The following is a 24,267-nucleotide window of genomic DNA, read 5'->3' as shown; positions in this document are numbered from 1 at the left end:
GTTTTCAGTTCTTTCAGGTATATACCTAGGAATGAAATTGCTGGGGCACATGGTAACTCCGTGTTTAAATTTTTAAGGAACTGCCAAACTATTTTCCAAGTTGCTGTACTATTTGAAATTCTTTTTTTCTTCATTTTATTTAGAAGAATATTCTAATTCTTCTCTTTAGAAACTACAAAAACTAGCCATGATTTGGAAATGAGACTGTAACAAACAAAGGCCAAAGAAGAATCATCCATTCTATAACTTCTGCTTTGCCTGGTCACTCGGAAATATAATGTTATCAGCTATGATTGTTATTTCTTGTCACCTCACATTATTTTTATCCTTGTATTCACCATGGTCTACTTTCCCTTCCACATAAATTAGAGACCCCAAAATCATACACTGATAGGTGACATCTCTGAGGCCGGGCTGTAATACTGAGATTCTGTACCATGTTTTCTTTCAACTGACAGCATCCATTTGGGATACTTTGCTATCCCCTATAACCACATCTCATTTGTTGCTAGAGAAAATATTGTGACTGGATTCTTTTTCCTTCCACCTGTCTTATTACAGGGTCTTGACTCACTCGCCTGAGTAATGAGCAGCACAGGATTCAAGGATCTTTCAAGAACCAAACTGGTAGCTGTTTCAGACTCCTGTCTTACAAACTGATGAAGTATCTGTAATACAAGTCTTCAAAACGGGGCTTCTGTTTTCTTTTCTTAAGAATCTAATCTTTAAACTCTTCCTGCTGCTCTAGCCCTAACCCCACTTCAAATTCTTAATGGCAATGTATGAGTGTTCCAGGTACTTTTCATCTTGGCAAAGTATTATTACTTATCTTTTTACTTTTAAAAGAATTATTTTTATCTGTTATTCTTGTCTGTCTTTTTAATTTTAGCTGTCTAGTAGGTGTAAAGTGGAGTCACCCTGTGGCTTTCATTGCATTCTTCTCATGACTGGTAATCTTGAGCACCTTTTTGTGCACCTGTTGGCCATTTGTATATCATCTCTCAAGATATTTCCATTCAAATCCTTTGCCTTTCTTTAAATTGGGTTATTTGTCTTTTCATTAAGTTGTAAGCATTCTTTATGTGTTTGAATGTAAGATCCATATTGTTTATGTGATTTCCAACTATTTTCTCCTATTCTTCAAGTTGCCTTTTCATTTTCTTCATAATTTCCTTTGGCTTTCTGCATCTTCTCATATTTATTTCATATATTTAAATGATCAGGATTTGAAGTTATGTTCAGTGGAGAGAATAGGGAAAGTTATATCTAGTTCATTTTCCCAGAAGCAGAAGTCTAAACTCTAGACCATATTTTAATAATATTTAAAGATAATCAGTAGCCAGACCTGGTGGCTCACCCCTGTAATCGCAGTGACGTGAGAGGTTAAGGCAGGAGGATCACGTGAAGCCAAGATTTGAGACCAGCCTGGGCAACACAACAAGACCCCCGCCTGAAAAAAATTAGTGAGGCTTGTGAGCACACACTTGTAGTTCCAGATATTTAGGAGACTGAGGAAGGTGATCATAGTACTCTAGCCTGGGTGACAGAGTGACTCTCCATCTCAAAAAAAAATAGTGAGTGAAAAATAAAGACCACAAGATGGAGACTGGTCAAAATTTTTACCATGACCACATTTCACCCCCCATCAAATGTAGAATAAAGAGATGTGCAGGCGATGACACTGGCACCAGATTCTTCAGCCTCCTCCAGCTCCTGAGCTGCTGCTGTTCCTGTGGTTGTGGGGTGTGGATAATAGAGGGGTTTTCACCAGAGCAGGTGGTCGGCCTCTGTGGGGACCATGGGGTTGCGATTTCAGTGGCACGAGAGAAAAGGAGTCACATTCCAGCCCTTGCACTGCTTTCCTCAGGGCAGAAATGTGTGGGCCTGGGTGATACAAAATCACGACTTGCTGCTGGCATTTCAGACATGAGGTGCTTGTCCCTCCATCTTCCTTTTTTATTTTGTAAAAGGAAATAAGCAGGAATTATAGTTCCTTAACCTTTCTATGAGAGAGAAAAGTGTAAACCACTGGGTTCGATGGCCTCAGGTTCTGCGGAGGAGATTCCCTTAGAGTCCATTTCATAACTCAGGATGACGAAGATGCAACATTATTTTGCCTTTGCCAGTAACAATGCATCAGTAGACTGAATATGCTGCTTCTGTATAAAATAGAATGCCAGTCCTTCCTTCTCCTGACATATACAATTTTACACTTGGATTTAGAAACCAGTTTACTGACTTTTTCTTTTTCATGAAACAGCAGAAACAAAACAAAATAAAACAAACCCTGTCATTTTGATTACGAATATGACGTAATTGTAAAAAATGTTTAAACATTAACTCAAACTACATAAAGCAAAATTATTTAGAAATGCAAGGGCAGTTGGAAAGAAAAACACGCAGCGTGGTTAGCACACCACCTGGTCCTGGTTCCAAACCAGGGCTCAGCAACCTCTGCTCCTATCTTCCCTCTGACCCCCTCTCTACGCCCAGTGGAGGGCTTGGGGTGAAAAGAACCAAGGGAGAGTGACTACCTGAACCCCAAACCCAGATCAGGACAACTGTACTCAGGACAACTGCTGCAAGCTCATTTCAGGACCTGTATGGCCTCTTCTCCAAGCTCTGTCCACCCAAGACTGAGGGGTGCCAAGAGCGGCTGCTTTGGGAAGCTGTGGATGACATCTAGATGTGTGCAATGGGTGAACACAGTCCTGTGTGCTTGCAAGTTTCTTTGTGGTGCAGGTCAGAGCTACCGCTGGGAAGGGCTGGGGAACAGACCTCTCAACCTGGCCACATTCCAGTGTGGAATACAAGGAATATCCAGGAACTCTGTTTGAACTTGGCCTTTCAAATCATTAGAAAGATATATTTGTCAAAGCACATGCATAACACTTATTTAATAATTAGTTAGCTTGACTTGTGATATTTCAGATACTTAGAAGGGTCCAAGTCTTGGGCTGGCCTTGCCTTCAAGTGATTATATGAGCTTGCCTTACAGTTTGGTTTCAGCTACACTGTAAGTCATGTTACCTTTACTAGTTTTTGATAATTCTTGTTCAAAAAATGGTTAAGCAAACAGAGGATTTGAAATAATTAATAATTCATTCTTTTGAAGTTTTAGGCTTACAAACACTCTATGTACTTTTTTAGGGCAATCTTTATCAAACTGTTTAATATGTTCCTTTTTTTAATACACATTGGTTGCCTTTCAATATTTTAAAAATAAAAGGCAAAATTTTAAAAATGAAAGACAAGCTTACCTTTCAGAGGCTTCTTCATAACACGAAAAAATTCTCTCCGTCCAGTCTCTCTTCTGTCAGAGGACAGCTGGCTGTGTTCCCTATCCCAAATGGTTCAAGCAGCCTCAGCGGACACTATGATGTAAGTCACAGGACGACATCCAGAGGGACACCAGCCTCCATCAGGAGGCAGACTTCAGAGCCAGGTCTCAGGTGGTCAGGGAAGAGGCTAGGAGATCACACAGCTCAGCAGCCAGTACGGGCACAGTGCGGATGCCTTTGTGAAGACACAAGACGTGGCTGTGACCAAGACTGGACTTGGTGTCTTACATGTATATGGTCTAGATCTACTTTTAAGGGTCTAGGAAAGCAATATGTAGACTCTCATACTTACATTTCTTTCTTTTTTTGAGACAGGGTCTCACTCTGTTGCCCAGGCTGGAGTGCAGTGGAGTCATCATAGCTCACTGCAACCTCAAACTACTGGCTCAAGTGATCCTCCCACGTTGGCCTCCCAAAGTGCTAGGATTAAAGGTGTGAGCCCCTGTGCCTGGCCTCATCCCTATGTTTTTGTGTGAATGAGGTGAAGTTGGTACGGTGCCTAATTCATCTCTTTCTTTTCAATTCTTTAATGGAATATTTAAGTGACTTAGACACTTAATAAATCTCTAATATTTTTTGTCTTATATGGTGCCAAGCATAGTTCTAAGCACCTAAAGATTGTTCTAAAGAAGGCCTGTGCTGTGTTTGTAAGCACGCAATCTTCATAAGAACACTAAGAAGTTATCATTATTATCATTCCCATCATGAAGTTAAAAAAAAAAAAAAATCACTGGAAATTAAGTAAATGTCTCCAAAGTCACACAACTAATAAATTGCTTAGGTGAAACTCAGACATAGGTGGGCTGAGTCCACTTGGTCCTTTGGACACCTCCATTATACTCTGTTCCCATGAGGCATGCTTGCCATTAGCTACAGGCCTGGTATTTGGGCTCAGACCCCTTAAAGGGCCCTGAATCTTTTGGAGATTGCTGAGTAATGTGAGGGCAAGACAGAGGCAATCCCTGTGTGAAAGGCACACTTGCTTAGAAGGGCCCCAGCTGTGTGGACGCTGTGCTGGGGCCCTCACCATCCTCCCCTCAAGCCTCTTTTCTCTCCGCCAGGCCCATCCGCTGGGGCATATTTGCCCACTTCCCTGAGCATGGCTAGACCTCAGGAGGGAACCTTGGGGTCCCTACATATCCATTGGCATAAAATAAAATCTTATTAATTTACGGTGCCTTCTGTCGTCCCCAGTAAATTTGACCAATGCCGGCTGCTGACTGCAGACAGGCTGTGAACCCTGACTTACCCTCTGGGGCCTGATGACCTCATTCAGCTGGATGCCCCCTGGGTATTTGCCGGCATCAGTCAAGATTCACTTGGAGAGAGGTTTTGTCTGTGCCAGACTTTCTCCCTGTAAAAAAAGTGAAATTCCTTAACCCCTCACAGTCCCACTCTATCTTCAGGGACAGAATTTGAAATGACAAGTTTCTCTCTCACTACAACGGAGTGTAGCAGCCCAAAAGCTGTGGTGCGCTGGGGGGTGGAGATGAGCCAGGAGAGGAGTGGAGGGCCCCGAAGGGGAGGAGCCTCTCAGAACACTGGCGGCCCCACCACCTGCTGACGCACCTGTTCCCCTCTACCCAGTGCACTTTTCCTTCAAACAGTTTCCCCTGGACATCACTGGCCCATTGCCTTTGCCCCCAGCTCACTTCAAATCCCTAGGTTTGGATTGTTGCAATGGGGGCCAAACTGGTCTCCCTACTTTTAGCCTCTCCTCTTTCCCACCCTGGTACCCAAATTAATATTCCCTGAATAAGAGTTTGTACAATGCCATGATTTAAAAAGAAATTGCCTTTACTACCATTCATCCATCCAGTCACACCTATAGGTACCTGTATGCAGCAGGCACTTTGTACGAGTTAGGTGCACAGCAGTGGGCTGAGAGGGTCTCTGACCCGCAGAGCTTGTATTCTAGCAGGAGGGAGGGTCAGTGAGCATGTCAGACAGAGACTGAGCAGCACTAGGGAGAAAAAATAAAACAAGAAAGGGTGGAGAGTGATGGACTGGGGAGTACGTGGAGGTGAAGCGATGATAGAGGAAGGCTTCTCTGAGAAGGGAACTGGCAGACCGGCACAGGGTGACTCCAGTTACCCTGCCTCTGCCATTCACACCCTGTGCAACGTCCTCCTTTTGAGTGTGGGTAGGGCCTGCAACTTGCCTCTCACTGAGGAAGGCAACAAAGGACGCAGGCTGTCACCCCACGATCACATCACCTTACACATCTCACATAAGCTCCATCCATGAGTAGTTAGTCGCCTTGCCAGGGCTCTCTCGGCATCACTGTCTTTGATGAAGCTACTCAGAAATTCATGTGTAAGACTTTTTATAGACATGTGTTGTGTTTTGATTACTCCTAGACAGACAGATACCTAAGAATTGCTGGATCATATGGTAAACTTTATAGTTAAATATTTAAGAAACTGTCACACTGTGGCTGCACCATTTTACGTTCCAAGCAATGCATGAGGGTTCCAGTTTCTTCACATCTGGTCACCACTAACATCCCATTTGTATTGTATCTTAGCCACCCTACGGGAAATGTAGTTGTTTGTCTTTTTATTGTTGAGTTGTGAGAGTTCTTTACACGTTCTGGATACTAGATCCTTGTTCCTGTCAGACAAATGACTTAAGTGTTTATTCCCCTTCTGTATTTTTGCTGTTGTTGGTTATTTTTGTTTGTTTTCCTTCCCTGATAGTGTCCTTTGATGCACAACAGTTTTTACACTTGATCTTAGCCAAAAGGCCGAGAAGCGATGCACAATAGTTTTTAATTTGGATGAAATACCATTTATTTTTCTTTTGTGTCTTGTCCTTTTGGTGGCATTTCTAATAATCTATTGCCAAATCTAAGATTCTAAGGACTTACTCCTCTGTTTTTGTGTAAGAATTTTTTACGATTCCATAGTTGATTTCTTTTGTAGGTTTGAGGTAGGGGACCAACTTTATTAATCTGCGTGTGGATGTGCAGTTGTCCCAGCACCATTTATTTAAGAGACTACTCTTTCTCCATTAAATGGCCTTAGCACCTTTGTCAAAAATCAGTTGACCATAGAAGCATAGGTTTATTTCTGGGACCTCAATCCTATTGCATTGATCTATTCAGGTCTACTTTATGCCAGTACCATCAATATGAATGCCAGTCTTGATTATTTTTGCCTTGCAGTAGGTTTTGAAATCAGGACCTATAAGTCTTCCAACTTGTTTTTTCTTTTTTATGATTTTTTTTGGCTCCATGGAGTCATTTGCAATTCCATTTGAAATTTAGGATTAATGTTTCCATTTATAGAAAAAAAAAGCCATTGGGATTTTGATTGGGATTGCAATGAATCTATAGATCACTCTGGATAGTACTGTCATCTTAACAATATTGTCTTCCAATCCATGAGCATGGGATATTTTTCCATTTATCTAGGTTTTATTAATCTTTTCAACTGTTGTGCCCAGTCGAAATCCCCACAAAGACCACCGAGGAGCTGAAACCGATGCAAAAGCAAAAGAGCCGTTTTATTGCAAGTTTGAACTTGGACTCCCAGGGTCTCCGTTACAACAGATCCAAGCCAGAAGCCCTGAGCTCTGGAGCAAGGGGTTTTTATGGCCCCACGCAGCTGGGGGGTGTGCACAGTTTAAAACAAAGGGGGCGCTTCTGGATTGGTTAGGTGGGGGGGGCGGGGGAAGGGTCCCTGATTGGTGGGCAGTTGTCTCATGATGCCTGGGCTTGCCCGGGCTTGCCTGGAAGGTGAAACTAAATGGCGGGGGGTCAGGCGGGGGTGGGGGTGGGGGAACTTAACTCCTAAGATGGCTCTGGTCTGGTTCTTTCACAACAATATATTACATTTTTCAATTTTTAATTCTTATATCTTTGTAAAACTTTTTCCTAAGAGTTTCATTCTTTGGATGCTTCTGTGAATGGAATTGCTTCCTTAATTTCTTTTTAGTGTCATTTCTTGCTTTGTTCATAGAAATACCACTGATTTTTGCGTGTTCATCTTGGATTATGTAAATTTCCTGAGTTTGTGTGTTAGTTATAACAGGATTTTTGGTAAATCATTTAAGATTTTCTATACATTTAAAATACAATGCACTTTAGATTAATTGATCATTTTATAATTATAAAATGTTTAATATCTGGCAATGTTCCTTCTCTTAAAGACTACTTGTGTAATTGTTAATATAGCCATCCCACATTTTTTTGATTGGTGCTTGCGCAGTACATTTTTTTCTATATTTTGCTTTCAATCTACCTGTGTCTTTATATTTTAAATGATCTCTCATAGACAGCATATAGTTGTGTCTTACATGTGTACCCAACAAATTCTCCTTTTAGTTTGTGTATTTATTCCATTTACATTGAATGTAATTATTGATATGTTGGACTTTAGAGCTACCATCTCCTATTTGTCTAGTATTTTCCCTCTGTTTCGTCATTCTTTTGGGGGAATAACCAAGTACTTTTTAACCTTCCATTTTATCTCATCTATTGGCATTTCCCTATAGCTTCTTAGGGTTTTTTTGTGTGATTATTCTAGTAATTACAGTTTTCATCCTTAACTTATTATAGTTCAACTTGAAATAAAACTAAACCACTTCTCACGTATTGTAAGAACCTCTTGCAATGTAGCATACGCAGAATCTCTTTGGGCTATCGTCGTATACTGTATTTCTACACATTGCATAATACATTATTAATGATTTTCCTTTATATAGTCACTTAAGAAATTATTTCATATTTATTCACCTTTTAAAAAAATCACATTAGTTGATTTTATGCTTCTTTTAGATCTATTTTTGGATCTGAGTTGCCAGGTGACATCTTTTCCTTTTAGCCTAAAACACCTCATACAGCATTTGATTCAAAGTGAATCTGGTGAGAAAGAATTCTCTCCAAATTTAGTTTACTGAGAATTTTTTATTTTACCATTCTCACTGGATATAAAATTCAAATCTGGCTGATTTTTACTTTCAGCACTCTAAAGATGTTATTGATTTTTATTTGCTTGTTTTCTCTCGTCTCTTGTTTCTGATGAGAATGTGGCTATTATTCTCATCTTTGATTCCCCTGTACTCAATGAACCCTTTTATTCTGGCTCTTCTTGTTACTTTCTATATTTCTTTTTCTGTCTGTAGATTTTTCCCAATGCCAGCCATTTTATAGCCCCTACATATATTTTTGAACCTGTATATTACATCTGTCTCAGTTTGGGAAAATAAAATTTGTGGTACTTTTTTCCTTCTTATTACTTTTGTATAATTAACAAGAGGAGAGGAAGAAAGATAATGAATTTGGAAATCATTTTATCATTAACTAATTGTACTTAGTTGAAAGCATCTGAAAATTTTATTTATAATTCTTTTATTGTCTATCCATATCCTTATTTTGTTTTAGAGTGGGGCAAATCATTTACTTGACTTTGTTGAATACTCTGTTTATACAGAGTATAAGTGTCTCCCTGCCATAAATATTGTGCTTAAAACCTTGTATATAACTTTTTGACTGCACCTCTGACCATTTCTTTAGGACAGATAGCTAGAAGTGATGTTACTGATCAAAGGTTAGGGGCATTGTGACGGTTCGTAGCTTATATTGTCAAATTCTTTCCTGAGCGATTATCCCAATTTATAATTCTATTGGCAGTGTAAGAGACATTCCTCTCATTTTACCTTCATCAATATTGAGTATTACAATTTAAATGTTGTACAGTTTCCCCTGTGTACTGTCTTATTTCCAGAGAGTTGGACTATTAGGCCAACTCGTGCTGATGGAAGCAGGGACTGGCTGCTCATGGTCTGCCAATAGGTTTCAGGTGCTGCTGCTGGCCATTTGCACAGAGCCCTTTTTTCAATGAAATAGAATAATTACAGCCAAAGGGAGGGGGGATTTCCCTCTACTTTGCTGAGTGCCTCAGTGTGCTGAAGCTAGCTGGGCCACAGTGTGGGCACTCTCATCCCTCCCCCTTGCCTGGGGTGGGGGAGTCATAGATGCCCAGACTGAAGCCTCAGCCCTGCTTTGACTACTAACACATGAGGGGATGGGATGTGAATCAGTGTATCACCCAGTCTGAGCCTCTGCGCCTTCAGAAATCTCAGCTCCTCTGGTAAGACCAAGCTCTACCTCCAGCTTCTGGCAACGCTGCTCAGAGACTCAATCCACAAATGGATGGCACCCAGACCATGCCTAAAAAACCGAACACTGACCCACAACCTCCAACAACCTGCCTGGGAAACCCACCTATTAACCACAGTAACCAGCCTAGGGTGCAATCTAGTTGCTGTGGATTTTTTCTTTTGGCTTTATAATAAGTCTTGTTTAAAAAATATTTTATTGCTACATCACAATTGTATATCTATAGGGAGTGCATGTGGTATTGTGATAGATGCATCCGATGTGCTATGATCAAATCAGGGTATTAAGGATAGGTGCCACCTCCAGCCCGAGTATGTATTGTCTTTGTGTTGGGAACATTTCAGATCTTCTCTTCTAGCTGTGTTGAAAAACACAATTCACTGTTAGGTATAGTCACCCAACCATGCTGATGGACGCTAGAGCTTATTCCTTCTATCCCACTGTATATTTGCCTCTCTTCACCCCCCTCCACCCTTCCCAGACTCTGGTAACTATCATTCTACTCTCTTTGTATCAAACATTTTTAGCTCCCACAAGTGAGTGAAAACGTGACATTTGTCTTTCTTTGCCTGGCTTATTTCACTTAATGTAATATCCTTCAGACTAGTGAATGTTTTTGTGAATAGCAGGATTTCATTCTTTGTTAAGAGCTGAATAATAATCCATTGTGTATATATACCACGTTTTCTTTATCCAGTTCTCCCCTGATGAGCACTTAGCTTGATTTTACATCTTGGCTACAGTGAATCATGGCTGCGGTAAACACAGGGGTACAATTATCCATTTAGATAGATCTGTCAATTTCCCTTTCCTTTAGATAAATATTCAGTAGTGGGATTGCTGGGTTATATGCTAGTTTTAGTTTTTTGAGAAATAATGATTATCCTAATTTACATTCCTATGAACTGTGTAAGAGCTCCTTTTTCTCTGCATCCTTGAGAGCATTTGTTATTTCTTGTCTTTTTGATAATAGCCATTTTTTTTTTTTTTGTAGAGACAGAGTCTCACTGTACGGCCCTCGGGTAGAGTGCCGTGGCGTCACACGGCTCACAGCAACCTCTAACTCTTGGGCTTACGCGATTCTCTTGCCTCACCCTCCCGAGCAGCTGGGACTACAGGCGCCCGCCACAACGCCCAGCTATTTTTCTGTTGCAGTTTGGCCGGGGCTGGGTCCGAACCCGCTACCCTCGGCATATGGGGCCGGCGACCTACTCACTGAGCCACAGGCGCCGCCCCATTTTAACTGGTGGGAGACGAGACCTCACTGTTCTAGATTTGCATTGCCCTGATAATTAGTTATGGTGGCATTTTTTAATATACCTGTTGGCCATTTGTATGAGATTAATAACTGACAGTGTCCCTGATTTTTGTCCCCACATTCAACTTACAACTAACCAGAGAAAGGTAAATACGCTCCCCTAACCAATCAGATAGGATGCCCTGCTTTTAGTGAGCCACCTGCAGCTTCCCCAGCCTTCAGTAAGGCACACCTAACACCTTCCCTATTTTCTTCTAAGGCTTTCCACTTCTCTGTTTTTGAGTTTCTGCCAAGCCATGAGTGATGGTATCTGATGCTCTTGCTGCAGCCAGCTCTGAGAAGTAACAGCCTTTGCTTGTTCTCCTGGGTCAGGTCTCTGTTTATTTCCACACTGCCATGCAGACCCATGGCCCTAACCTTCGAGCTCCAGCCAGCAGACTTTGCCTCCGTAGTTCTTTCATTGGGCACACTCCTGAGAATGCACAGTAAAAGCCTAAAGTTGTCTGCAAGAAGTTTCCATAATCTATCAGCATAGTCAACTTCCCTGCTCAGATGTGATTACCTCCCAGAGATAAGATAATATTTTGTCAGTCAGTGATCTTTCAGGAATGATTCCTGAACTCACTGTAGACTAACATTTGAGGAAGAAAAATTTGGCCAATTATTTAAGGAAGTGAAGAAAGGAATGATGACACTAGGGCAAGATTAGTGGTCTTGAAGAATTTTCTAGAAACATAGAGATAAAAGCAGCTTTTTAATCTCTGAAAACAAGTTATAATTGTGAAGCATAGCAGCAAAGGTAGATACAGGTCTAGCTTTAGGTATAAAGATATTTTTTTCTTCACTTGATGTGAAGGACGAGGTGAAGGAGAGAATTATATTGAGGGGAAAGAGTTTTATGCCTTTGGACAGTAAGTGAATAAGAACATAGAAAGAAAAAGAAAATCTAACAACCAACAACTCTAACCGCAGTAATAAAATTAATCCATGAGAGATCGCCAGACACACATGCAAAAAACCAAAGGAGTGACTTTATTCAAGCATGCTCGGGCCAAACTCTGCTCAGAGGGGACAACCCCAAGGTAGAAATGATGGTGGGTTTTATACTCTTTGGCGTGATGCATTTTGGGATGCAACAAAACGCTGGGGAAATTTCCCAGGGGAAACCAGGACCAAGTTGAGGAGTTGGTCCGTGCAGGGATGGAGGTAACTTAGGAGGTTTAGGATTGACTGGCTCTATCTGGAACTGACCCCGCCCAGAGGCTGTGAGAGTAGGGAGGGCGAGCTTTCCCTGGTTTTGGCTGGGGCACTAGGGCCAACTCTCACCCAGGGGCAGCTGCTGAGAATCAGCCCCTGGTGAAACACTGACTCTGCCCTCCACCTTCCTCACCCTGCTAACTAGCCTTTTTATCTTCTCTCTTTCTTATATCCCCTATGTCTCCCATTGCCCTTAACATCTCTGGGTGGGAGTTAGTTAACATTGTAGTGTTGCAGTCAAAACCCTCTCTTTCCAGCAATTAAAAAGTTACTACAAAGTTTGTTAAAAACTATTTTTTCTGCCTGCGGAAAACCTGTGGTTGCTATGTTACAGTCTTGAGATAAGGTGCTGGCCTTCACCAAAAGACCCAAGGTCAATTACTCATTTAGAACTAAAGAAGAAAAAATGGTCTTTTTGAACTGTAGCCGCTTTCCCCCCCTCCGCCCCCCTCCGCTGGGTTAGGGTTCGGCGCTGGGCCCTTCAAGAACCGGCCCCATGTCAGCTGCCTTGTGTCTGTGTTACCAGACTGCACACACGTCGAGCACAGACAGAGTCTGTTTTAACACCCAGAAATATGCTTTTACTTTACTTCTTCTTAATCCACAGTCCTATGATCTTTCATAATCACTTCAAAAATTGTTATATGCACTATAATATTAATATTAAACACATTATATATACTTAGAATATTCTAGATATAACAAAGGAGGCAAAACTGATCAAAATGATCTAATTTCTCTTTGTAAAGCAGTAATTGTATTCATATGACACTAAACATGAAAATTCCAGAGAGAGCCAGGAGGAAACTTGCAATGAGCTTGTTTTAATATTGAGTTTTTGAATGGGCCCTGTGGCCTTTCTTACCTAACTCCCACCAAACTCTACTCTCCACCCCAGTCAGCCCCACCTGCCTCAGCAATCTTCCACTCAGTTCCACCTCTGTTATTTACATCCCAAACAGTATTTAAAAAAAATAATTATTGTGGGGTGGCGCCTGTGGCTCAAAGGAGTAGGGGCAGGTTCAAACCCAGCCCCAGCCAAAAACTGCAAAAAAAAAAAAAAAAAAGAAAGAAAAAAATAATTCTTGTGGCTCAGCACCTATAGCACATTGGTTATGGCGCCAGCCACATACACTGAGGCTACCAGGTTCAAACCAGGGCCAGGCCAGCTAAAAAACAATGACAACTGCAACAAAAAATAGCTGGGCTTTGTGGCGGGCGCCTGTAGTCTCAGCTACTTGGGAGGCTGAGGCAAGAGAACCGCTTAAGCCCAAGAGTTAGAGGTTGCTGTGAGCTGTGATGCCACAACACTCTACCCAGGGTGACATAGTGAGACTCTGTCTCAATAATAATAATAATTCTTGTTTTGATATCTAGAATATTAAGAATTTGGCAGGTCAATACTAGGGCAAATAAATGTCAGTATCCCTTTGAGGTGATATAAACAGGTAATATATGTAATATACGAGCCCTTTGTCATGGGAGTGGACCCAGCAAGCGATATCAGAAGTCGCTCCTCAAATGTCTCTCCATTTGTCCCTGTACCTGGCAGTCTCGTTTTCCTCATGTGATTCTCAGTCTGAACACTCCGTGTGCCACATGTAATCTCAGGTCATAGCACTTAATGATCATGCCCTCTGTACTTGCTGTATGTCAGTCATTTTAGGAGGTGCAAAGACTTGACAAAAAATATTCCAATGGGGAAATGCATTCTTCCCCAAAATCTGCGTTCTGCCGCTTTCTTTAAAAGCACAGCCTTCCTTCTTTTGAAACACTGATCAAAACCCACCTCCATGAAGCCGATCCCAATGGGCTCATTGAAGAGGTCTCCCCAGCATCCCAGCTGCACTCAACTGACATCTGTGACTCTGCACGTTCCCGAGCTTCTTACATCCATTCCAGCTTAGTGACTGTGCACACTGTTTTCAACTCCCATGTGACATTATCAATTCTACTTCTCACAATGCTATTTCTTTCTTTTTTTTTTTTTTTTTTTTTGAGACAGAGTCTCAAGCTGTCACCCTGGGTAGAGTGCTGTGGTGTCACAGCTCTCAGCAACCTCCAACTCTTGGGCTTAAGTGATTCTCTTGCCTCAGCCTCCCAAGTAGCTGGGACTATAGGTGCCCACCACAACGCCCAGCTATTTTTGTTGTTGTTGTTATTGCAGTTGTCATTGTTGTTTCGCTGGCCCGGGCTGGGTTTGAAACTGCCAGCCCCAGTGTATGTGGCCAGCGCCCTACCCATTGAACTACAGCACCACCAAGTAACAGTATTTCTGATGCCTCTACTCTATGGAAAGCAGAAAGGAAGATTTAACAATCTATTTCTCAGCCCAGACTCTTAATCACATCCTTCATCCGCAGAAAGTCTACAACATGGAAAGCCAGATGAGAGGCAGTAAGTGTGCCCATGCTCGGGCAGCTCGCTTCCATCAGTGGGGAGGAGAGAAGTTATTTCTTGTCAGCTAACAGAGCAGGAAAGTTTGACCAGCCCACAGGAGTGAAAAGCTTCTGAGCATCTTTGCATGACTTCAGAGTAGAGTTTCACTCAGTGTGACAGGGACAAAAACACCACTGTTTGTAGCTTGGTCTCCCTCCCCACCAGGCTTTAACTCATTGCTTCACTGCTCACTCACAGGGTCTTGCTTTCCCTTAGGCAGAGGTGGGGAAGACAAGGAAGGCTGGCTTGATCTCCCTAAGAAAGTTCATCAACACAGAACTGGAGCAGTAACAGCCACCACAGCAGCTCGAATGGCACGAAGAAGCTCAGAAAAGTTGGGCAAAGTAAGACGGAGTGGAAAAACACTGACTTGGCTTGGGGATGTTTGGGGACAGAGGGCAGGAGGAGTTGGGGACAGTTCCTATGCAATATTTCAGAGAGGGATAAACATCTAAAATAGATTCTCCAGAAGTCTCTCCCCAAATCAGAAATATTAGGAAGGGTAGCTTCTTCCATGACAGAGCATGGGACTGGTGGATTTCCTGAAAATCCTGCTGGGTGATGCAACCTAAACACTCTCTTAGCTCCTCATAAATCTTAGGAAAAGATTAGGTCTTGATGATCCTCTAAATGCTGAGACTCGTCTCAAGCTTGGAGCCAGAAGGCCTAGTTTTGTGCAGTTATGATATCTACAAATATCAAATCTATACACTCAAATGTAAAGACACAGTAAGCTTTGTGTTTGTGACAGAGGTCCTTATGGAGATTAAACTGGAATCTGGTAATGACCAAAAACATATTTTTATTTTCTTTCGCACTGGGCTCTTACCAAGATGAGGGTTGCACATGAGTCCTACTGGCAGAGGTGACACCTGGAGAGGAAACCCATCTCTCTCTGGCTTGGCCTAAGAAGAGGACAAGAGGACAAAAGGAATGTTCACAGGGTTCTTGGTGAAACCAGAGATGAAAGAAAGCTGGTTCATGGAGGATAGAGGGAACCCCTGTCCCCTCGGCTACAGCTCCCCGCAGGTGATGGGCATTGTGGCATTGCTTTAACACTGGGAGGGTTGAGATGGCGGGTTTCAGGGGACCAGCCCTCAGCTGGGGTGTTAGCACTGTCTCCACGAGCAGCTGCTACAGCACAGCAGCAGGGGCTGCACCTGTGTGGACATGAGCAAGGAGCCTGGGGGGCAGAGTCACCTTGAGGTTTCCCGAGCAATTCCTCATGGGACTCTGAGAAGCGACGGGCTGTCTATGGTATGAGGGTAGGGACAGAGAGTAGTATAATTTTAATAAATAATTTACCAATAGGCAGGAGGGTCCTGAGGAATCTAGGATCACCCAGACTCAAAAGATAATATTTGGTGTTTAAATAAACAATACAAATACAAATAAACAAATCATTCTACTTACATAAGGAAGGTGCTATTGGGCTGACGTCACCAGGAGATTCATCTGGCACTTCTGTCCTTGTTGTTTTAGGGTGTTGTCGTGGTGGTAGTTGCTGCTATTTAGGTGTGATGACAAATTCTCAGTGAAAGGTCCACAGTGTCTCATGAATTGTGCGTATTGGGTACGTGCCTGAGATCAGGAATGGGACAAGGAGTAGAAGACTAGTCTGCAACTGAGGATCAAAGAAAAGCAAATTGGTCAGTGTGGAGACAAAATATGTTACCTTGGCCTGAATTATAACTCACATTATTTTATTTTATTTATTTTATTTTATATTTCAGGTTAATGCAAGGGTATAAACAACTAGATTACAATGTTGCATTGTTAGGTAGAGTCCCTCTTGTAGTTGAAGAATTGAAATGAGCTTTTCTCCTATGTGGGTGTTTATTAGATCGTCTACTGGCTTCATATTAGTATTGAGTACTTTGGATACTCGCTTTTCCATTCTTGTGATACTTTACTAAGAACGTGTTTCAACCCCATCCGGGTTAATACAAAAGATGTAGTCTCCATCTTTTTATGACTGAATAGAATTCCATGGTATATATATCCCACAGTGTGTTAATCCATCCCTGGGTTGATGGACATTTGGGTTGCTTCCCTATCTTGGAGAGCATAAATTGAGCTGAATTCACATTATTTTAAAAGACTTTAAGTGAGGTCCTACTGTGCCAAGCTGGTACAGCCATAAAGATGAACAATGCTCTACCATTGTCTAGGAAGGGAAGCAACATAACTGCAAATACTTTCAATGCTATCCCAAATGTGCTAAAATAGAGTTGTATTTCAGAAAAGAGATGCAGGGAAAAAAAATCTTTGCCTGAGGATCTGGGAAGCTTTCACAAAGAAGAGAGTAGTAGAATCATTATGTATTTTGAATACTAGATTTGAGATTTCCTTAAGGGAAAAGAGGAGCACCTTGTACTACCTACCAGCTCCCTCGACTCTCCATCTTTATAGTTTTAATCTCCTCTTTGAAGAAGACAATCATGGCTTGGATTTAAAACTCAACAGATTGTGTTAGACACCTGTTCAGCTTCCTGCCAGGTGCTTCAGGAAATACACTAGACATGAGATTCCCAGTTGAGAACTATACTACTCATGTCTTTTGGCACAAAAACAATTAAAGAATAAAATAGCATTAAGTTTCAAAATCAGAACAAAAATAATTATGGCAGAACTTCAAAGACAGGTAGAATAATATGGCTACAGTCCACATGTTATGTTTATCCGTTTCTTTCTTTTTTTTCTTTATTGTTGGGGATTCATTGAGGGTACAATAAGCCAGGTTACACTGATTGCAATTGTTAGGCAAAGTCCCTCTTCCAATCATGTCTTGCCCCCATAAAGTGTGACACACACCAAGGCCCCCCCATCCCTCTTTCTGCTTCCCCCCCATAACCTTAATTGTCATTAATTGTCCTCATATCAAAATTGAGTACATAGGATTCATGCTTCTCCATTCTTGTGATGCTTTACTAAGAATAATGTCTTCCACTTCCATCCAGGTTAATACGAAGGATGTAAAGTCTCCATTTTTTTTAATGGCTGAATAGTATTCCATGGTGTACATATACCACAGCTTGTTAATCCGTTCCTGGGTTGGTGGGCATTTAGGCTGTTTCCACATTTTGGCGATTGTAAATTGAGCTGCAATAAACAGTCTAGTACAAATGTCCTTATGATCAAAGGATTTTTTTCCTTCTGGGTAGATGCCCAGTAATGGGATTGCAGGATCAAATGGGAGGTCTAGCTTGAGTGCTTTGAGGTTTCTCCATACTTCCTTCCAGAAAGGTTGTACTAGTTTGCAGTCCCACCAGCAGTGTAAAAGTGTTCCCTTCTCTCCACATCCACGCCAGCATCTGCAGTTTTGAGATTTTGTGATGTGGGCCATTCTCACTGGGGTTAGATGATATCTCAGGGTTGTTTTGATTTGCATTTCTCTAATATATAGAGATGATGAACATTTTTTCATGTGTTTGTTAGCCATTCGTCTGTCATCTTTAGAGAAAGTTCTATTCATGTCTCTTGCCCATTGATCTATGGGATTGTTGGCTTTTTTCATGTGGATTAATTTGAGTTCTCTTCTTTGTGAATGTTCAATTTCCCCGTCTTTTCTCTATTATCCATTGTCCTTTAGTTATGAGAGTTTGAAGAACAGATTTTCAAGATTTTTCTTGATATTTTATATTTGTATTAATGGGTAAACAGTACTTTTGCATAAACTGTGTACTTTCTAAGTATGGCTGACTTCTTGTTTCAGTATTTTAGATATCAAATTCCTTTAAATTTACATCTCTGTGGAAAAGAGGGAAATTCTCAAGCTATTATTTTCAGCTCAGAGGGAAGGGGAGGGAAGGGAAGGGAAGGGAAAGAAGGGAAGGGCAGGGTGGAAAAAAACAGAAAAAAAAAAACTAATTCTCAGTTTTGGAAAGATACTTTTTTTAAATCTCAAGTCTTTAGTAGCAAAGCTGTAAGCTCTAATCATTTCAGAATAATCTTTAATAAAAGATCTTCTTTTGCAGAGGAGAAGGAAGTTAGCTATTAATTTATTAATAAAGGCTAAAAACTGCCTACAGACAGATAAAAGACCACATAGGCATTTAAAGGATAAGGGCGACATTAATCACTTGCTTGGGGAATGAACTTGAACAGTACAGGATTATCTATTAGCACATCCAACCCTGTGCCCTGGACCAAATCATAAGTCTTTGTAAGCAGAAGGAATGATAACATTCATATTTATTACCTTAGCTAGAACACCAGAAAGCTCAGAAATATCATCACGGAAACAAAATGCCTTTCTTGGACACCTGAGATGGAGTTCATGCAGTGATTAGAGGAAAACACACATGGAGGCAGGTACACGGGGCTTACACCAGGCCTGACAAGTCACATGAAATTACTTCTGCTGGTTTTCTTCACACTTTATTGGAGATGCCATCAAAATCAGTAAGAAACGGCAGCTGCAAAACATGATTTCAGTGAGGGGGATTGCACCTATGTCTGTAGAAAACACTCAAAAAGAAATTAAGTGTTTAAGGATTCCAAGGAAGGTGTAACCATGTATATAGGGACTGGGTACCAAACCTTCCCTCCACCCTTTTTTTTTCTTGGAGACAGAGTCTCACTTTGTCGCCCTCAGCACAGCGCCGTGGCGCCACAGCTCGCAGCAACCTCCAGCTCTTGGACTTAGGTGATTCCCTTGCCTCAGCCTTTTTTTTTTTTTTTTTTTTTTTTTTTTTTAGCAGTTTTAGGTTTCCAGAAAAACTGAGTGGAAAGTACTGAGAGTTCCCATGCGCTGCCTCTTGTCTCCTTGAAATTTTTCCCCATTGTGATGAACCGACATTGACACCTTATTCTTGACTGAAGCCACAGCGTCCGCTGGGTTTGCTCTTTGTGCTGGGTGCTCTGTGGCTCTTGACAAATACATGATGGGGTGTCCCCGACGTTGTAGTATCATACATGGGTAGGGTTCTGCATGGACATAAGCTTTCAACTCACCTGGGTAAATATCAAGGAGTGAGAATGCTAGATTGAGTGGTAAGGCGTACTTAGTTTTGTAAGAAGCTGCAGAACTGTCTTCTGAAGTGGCTGTGCTGTTCTGCACTCCCCAGTGCTGACTGAGAGTTCCTATTGTCCCACATCCTCACCGGCATTTGGTGTTGCCAGTGCTTTGGATTTTGGCCATTCTAACAGGTGTGTGTAGTAGTATCTCCTGTTTTATTTTTAATTTACAATTATCTAATGATATATGATGTTGAGTATCTTTTCATATGCTGATTTGTGCTCTATTTTTTTTGGTGTCTATTCAGATACTCTACCTGGTTTTTTTTTTTTGCAGTTTTTTGGCTGGGGCTGGGTTTGAACCTGCCACCTCTAACCTATGGGGCCTGCGCCCTGCTCCTTTGAGCCACAGGTGCCGCCCTACTTTACCTGTTTTGGGTTGGATTGTTTTCTTACTGTTGAGTTTGTATGTTTAAAGATACCAGGTCTTTATCGGGTGTGTATTTTGAAAAAATATTTTTACCCGGCCTGTGGAGTGTCGTTTTAATCATTCAACAGTGTCTTTTGCAGTGCAGAAGTTTTTAATTTTAATAACTTCCAGCTCATTGTTTCTTATATGGATTATGCCTTTGGTGTTATCTAGAAAGTCATTGCCACACTCAAGTTCACCTATTATCTTCCATTTCATCATCTGGGAGATGGATGGGTTTGCATTCAAGTTAATTTCTCTGACAGATAGCCTGAAGTCTGTATCTAGATTTATTTTCTACATGTAGAAGTCCATTTGTTTCAGCACCATTTGGTGAAAGGACTATTATTTTTTATTGAATTTCCTATACTCTTTCCTCAAAGATCAGTTGATTATATTTGTGTGAATCTCTTTGTGGACTCACTGTTCTGATGCACTGATTTATTTCTGTGTTTCTGTTTTTGCCAACACACACGGTCTTAGTAGCCACAGCTGTGCAGTGACCCCAGGTTTAATATTGCCAGGATTCCAACCCTGCTTGTCTTCTTCAGTTTTACATTGGCTATTCTGGATCTTTTGCCTGCCCATAGAAACTTTAAAATCATTTTGTTCATATCTACAAAATAATTTCCTGAGATTTGGACTGGAGTTGCAGTGAATCTGTACATCAAGCTCAGAAGAAGTAACATGTCAGCAATGATGAGTCTTGTTATCTGTATGCATGGAATCCCTCTCCGTTTAATTAGCTCTTCTTTCAATTGTAACAAAATACATACAAGATCTACATGAGGAAAATGACAAATCTTTGAAATTAAGAATGTAAAACCAAAAATCATTTGGCAATAAAGATATTTGCACCAGATTGTTCATTGCAGCTCAATTCATAATTGCCAAGTCATGGAAGAAGCCCAAGTTTTCATCGACCCATGAATGGATTAATAAATTATGGTATATGTACACCATGGAATACTGTGCAGCAGTAAAAAAAAATGGAGACTTTACCTCTTTTATGTTTACATGGATGGATCTGGAAAATATTCTTCTTAGTAAAGTATCTCAGGAATGGGGAAAAAAGTATCCAATGTACTCAGTACTACTGTGAAACCAATTTATAGTAACTCACACTTGCATATGAAAAAATGAAACACAACTTTAACCTAGGAGGAAGGAGGGAAGGGGAAGGAGAGGGGAGGGGAAGGAGTGGGAGGGATAGTAGGGGGTAGTAGAGGGACCACAACTATGGAGCACATTACAAGTTGGTTCTATCATGTGTAGAACACAAATGTCCTAATGCTATAATTGGGTAAATGAGATGAAAGCTATACTGATTAGTATGATGTAAGCACTCCAATTTGTACAAATAAACAACACACTGAAATGGGCATAAATGTATTATGATCTATGTACAAAAGACTTAATTAAAAAAAGAGTGTAAAACTGCTTACATTTTTAAATATAAATATATTATGTAAGTGGTATTATATTCTTAATTTCAAATCCCAATTGTTCATTGTGATATATAAGAAAGAAAAGACTTCTGTATATTATTGTGATATGTTGAAAACTTGCTATAATCACTTAATAGTTCTAAGAGCCTTTTTGTAGATTCTTTGGATTTTTTACATAATCCTGTCATCTGCGAACAAATGTAGTTTTATTTGTTCTTTTCCAATCATTATACACTTTGTTTCCTCCTCTTAGCTTATTGAATTAGTTAGTGCTTCCAGTATAATGTTGAAAAGGAGTAATGAAAGAGCATACCTGTTCTTTTCCCCAGTCTTAGTGAGAAAGCTTTGAGTTTCTCAACATTGAATGTGATGTTGGATGTAGGCTTCTTGTAGATTTTTTTTATCAAGTTGAGGAACTTCCCCTCTACTCCTAATTTATTGGGTATTGATTTTAGCTAATGTTTTTTTCTGCATCTATTAATATGATCAAATAATTTTTCATCTACAGTCTACTGATGTGATTGATAATATTAATTGCTTTTCAAATGTTGAACGAGCTTACATCCCTGAAATAAATCTCACTTGGTCATGGTGTATAATTGTTTGTATAAATTGTTGAATTTTATTTGCCAATATTTTGTTGAGGATTTTGAATTAATGTTCATGAAACATTGGTCCGTAGTTTTTCTTTCTTATAATATCTTTGTCTGGTTTTGGTATTAGGGTAACGTTAGCCCTATTAAACACAAAATCTACTCCTATTTTCCGGAAAAGAGTATAAATAATTGGTTTAACGTCTTCCTTAAATGTTTGGTAGACTTTGTCAGTGAACCTATTCAAGTTTGGTGTTTTCTGCTTTAGAAGGTTATTAATTATTGACTGTATTTATGTAATAAATACAGCCATATCCAGATTATCTATTTATGCTTGTGTGTTTTCATAGATTGTGGAGTTTGGTCCATTTCATCTAGGTTAAAACTGGATGTAGAGTGGTTCATAATGTTCCTTTATTATACTTTCAATGTCCATGGTATCATGGCCTCTCTTTAATTTCCATTATCAATAATTTTAATGATTTATCTTTTAAAGAACAAGATTTTGGTAAGTTGATTTTTCTCTCTATTTATTTCCTATTTTCAATGTAAATCCTTTCTCAAACTGTCCTTAATTCTTACCTTCAGCAAAAGAGAAGAAAAGGCAATTTATTTACTTTGATAAAACCACTATCTCTACTTGTCTTCATGATATTGAAATATGCAGTTGTTATGAAATTAATTTATAGCTTTTGTACAAAAGCTATAACCCAATCTCAGCACAAGAATATGGGGAAAGGGGCAAGGGAGGGGAGGGGAGAGGGGAGGATGGGTGGAGGGAGGGTAATTAGTGGGTCCACACCTATAGTGCATCTTAGAAGGGTAAAGGTGAAATATACTAAATGTAGAATATAAAAGTCTGAACACAATATCTAAGAAAATGCCACGAAGGCTATGTTAACCAGTTCAATGAAAATATTTCAATGTGTGTATAAAATCAGCACATTGTACCTCAAGATTGCACTATTGTACACAGCTATGATTTAATAAAAAATAAAAATATTTAAAAAAGAAATATGCAGTTGTTTTAAGATCCATGAATTGCTAATCTGAGAAATGAGGTGTTCATAAATGTCGGGAATAAAGAGTATTTTCCCCATGAGCAGGAAGAGCTCAACTCAGCCCCAGGTGACCTTGTTCTCAATCTCCCCCTCTGCCACTGAGTCAATACCATAGAGACGGTGATAGGATGTGGGGCATTTCAGAGGCTACTGTCTTATGCTGATTGCCTTCCACACATAACAGAAACTCAGTACGTGGTGTCCTCATCCTTCACAGTCCAAGATTGGGCTGTCATCTGAGCAGTGGTGCTGCTCTGCCCAAGCGCCATTTTTAACTCTTCCAGAATCATGTGCAAGATCCCTCCCAGAAAGGGGAGCAGCAGTTCTCCTGAGACGCCAGCAAAGCCACCGTGAGGGGCAGGTGCTGATCTAGTGTGCAAGTGCGCTGTGGGGTCGGGACGAAGGGGAAAATGTCAACAGGGCCATATGCTTCTCAATACCAGTCCTACCACTGTGTTCCAGGTTTCTTCCTAAAATATGACATCAAAAATCTCAGAAGAGGATCTTTGGAAGAGAAATAAGCTCTAGGAGAAGAGATGAAACTGTGCTAGAACATAAATTCCCATAGAACATGGGTGAGCCAGGAAATAGGAATCGTTTTTGCCAGAATATTGCAGGGATACAAACATTTTGGTTATATAAATTTCTTCTGTACAGTCTAAGACAGTATTGGCGTGCCCCTCAGCCAGACAGCATGCACTGTACCCTTGAGTGTGAATTTCCTCCTCCTCTCCTCCATCCTCCCACCTGCTTGATTTCTGATGAGCGTTATTTTCACATGTACACGTAAGTGTTAATTGATTAGTTCCAATTGAATACTGAGTACATGTGGTGTTTGTTTTTCCATTCTTGTGACCCTTCACTTGGAAGAATGGTATCCAGGTCCACCCAGGTTAATACAGAGTTATCGGTTCACCATTTTTTTAATGACTGAGTAGTGCTCCATGGGACACATGTACCACCTTCAATTCATCCACTCATGTGTTGATGGGCACTAGGGTTGTTCCCACATCTTTGAAATTGTGAATTGTGCTGCTATACAGGTGTCTTTTTTTCCCTTTGGGTAAATCCCAGTAGTGGAATTGCTGGATGAAATGATAGGTCTCCTTTCAGTTCTGTGAGGTCTCTCCACACTGCTTTCTAGAGAGGCTGTACTAGTTTGCATTCTCACCAGCAATGTATGAGAGTTCCTTTCTTTCTACATCCATGCCAGCATCTATTGTTTTGGGACCTGTTGATAAAAGCCAATCTCTCTGGAGTTAGGTGATATCTCATTGAGGTTTTTATTTGCATTTCCTTGATTAGACACGTTGAGCAT

At 40.7% G+C, this 24,267-nt stretch overlaps 1 pseudogene; it reads right to left on the bottom strand.

The window, feature by feature from the left end:
- Positions 1–240: 240 nt before the first annotated feature.
- LOC128596359 (single-stranded DNA-binding protein, mitochondrial-like) lies at positions 241–23,218 on the bottom strand (annotated as a pseudogene).
- Positions 23,219–24,267: the final 1,049 nt, after the last annotated feature.

The sequence above is a fragment of the Nycticebus coucang genome, chromosome 10 (genome assembly GCF_027406575.1).
Source record: "Nycticebus coucang isolate mNycCou1 chromosome 10, mNycCou1.pri, whole genome shotgun sequence".
NCBI lineage: Eukaryota > Metazoa > Chordata > Mammalia > Primates > Lorisidae > Nycticebus > Nycticebus coucang.
The sequence above is the reverse complement of the archived record's forward strand: the minus strand, read 5'-3'. Positions and strand labels throughout refer to the sequence as shown.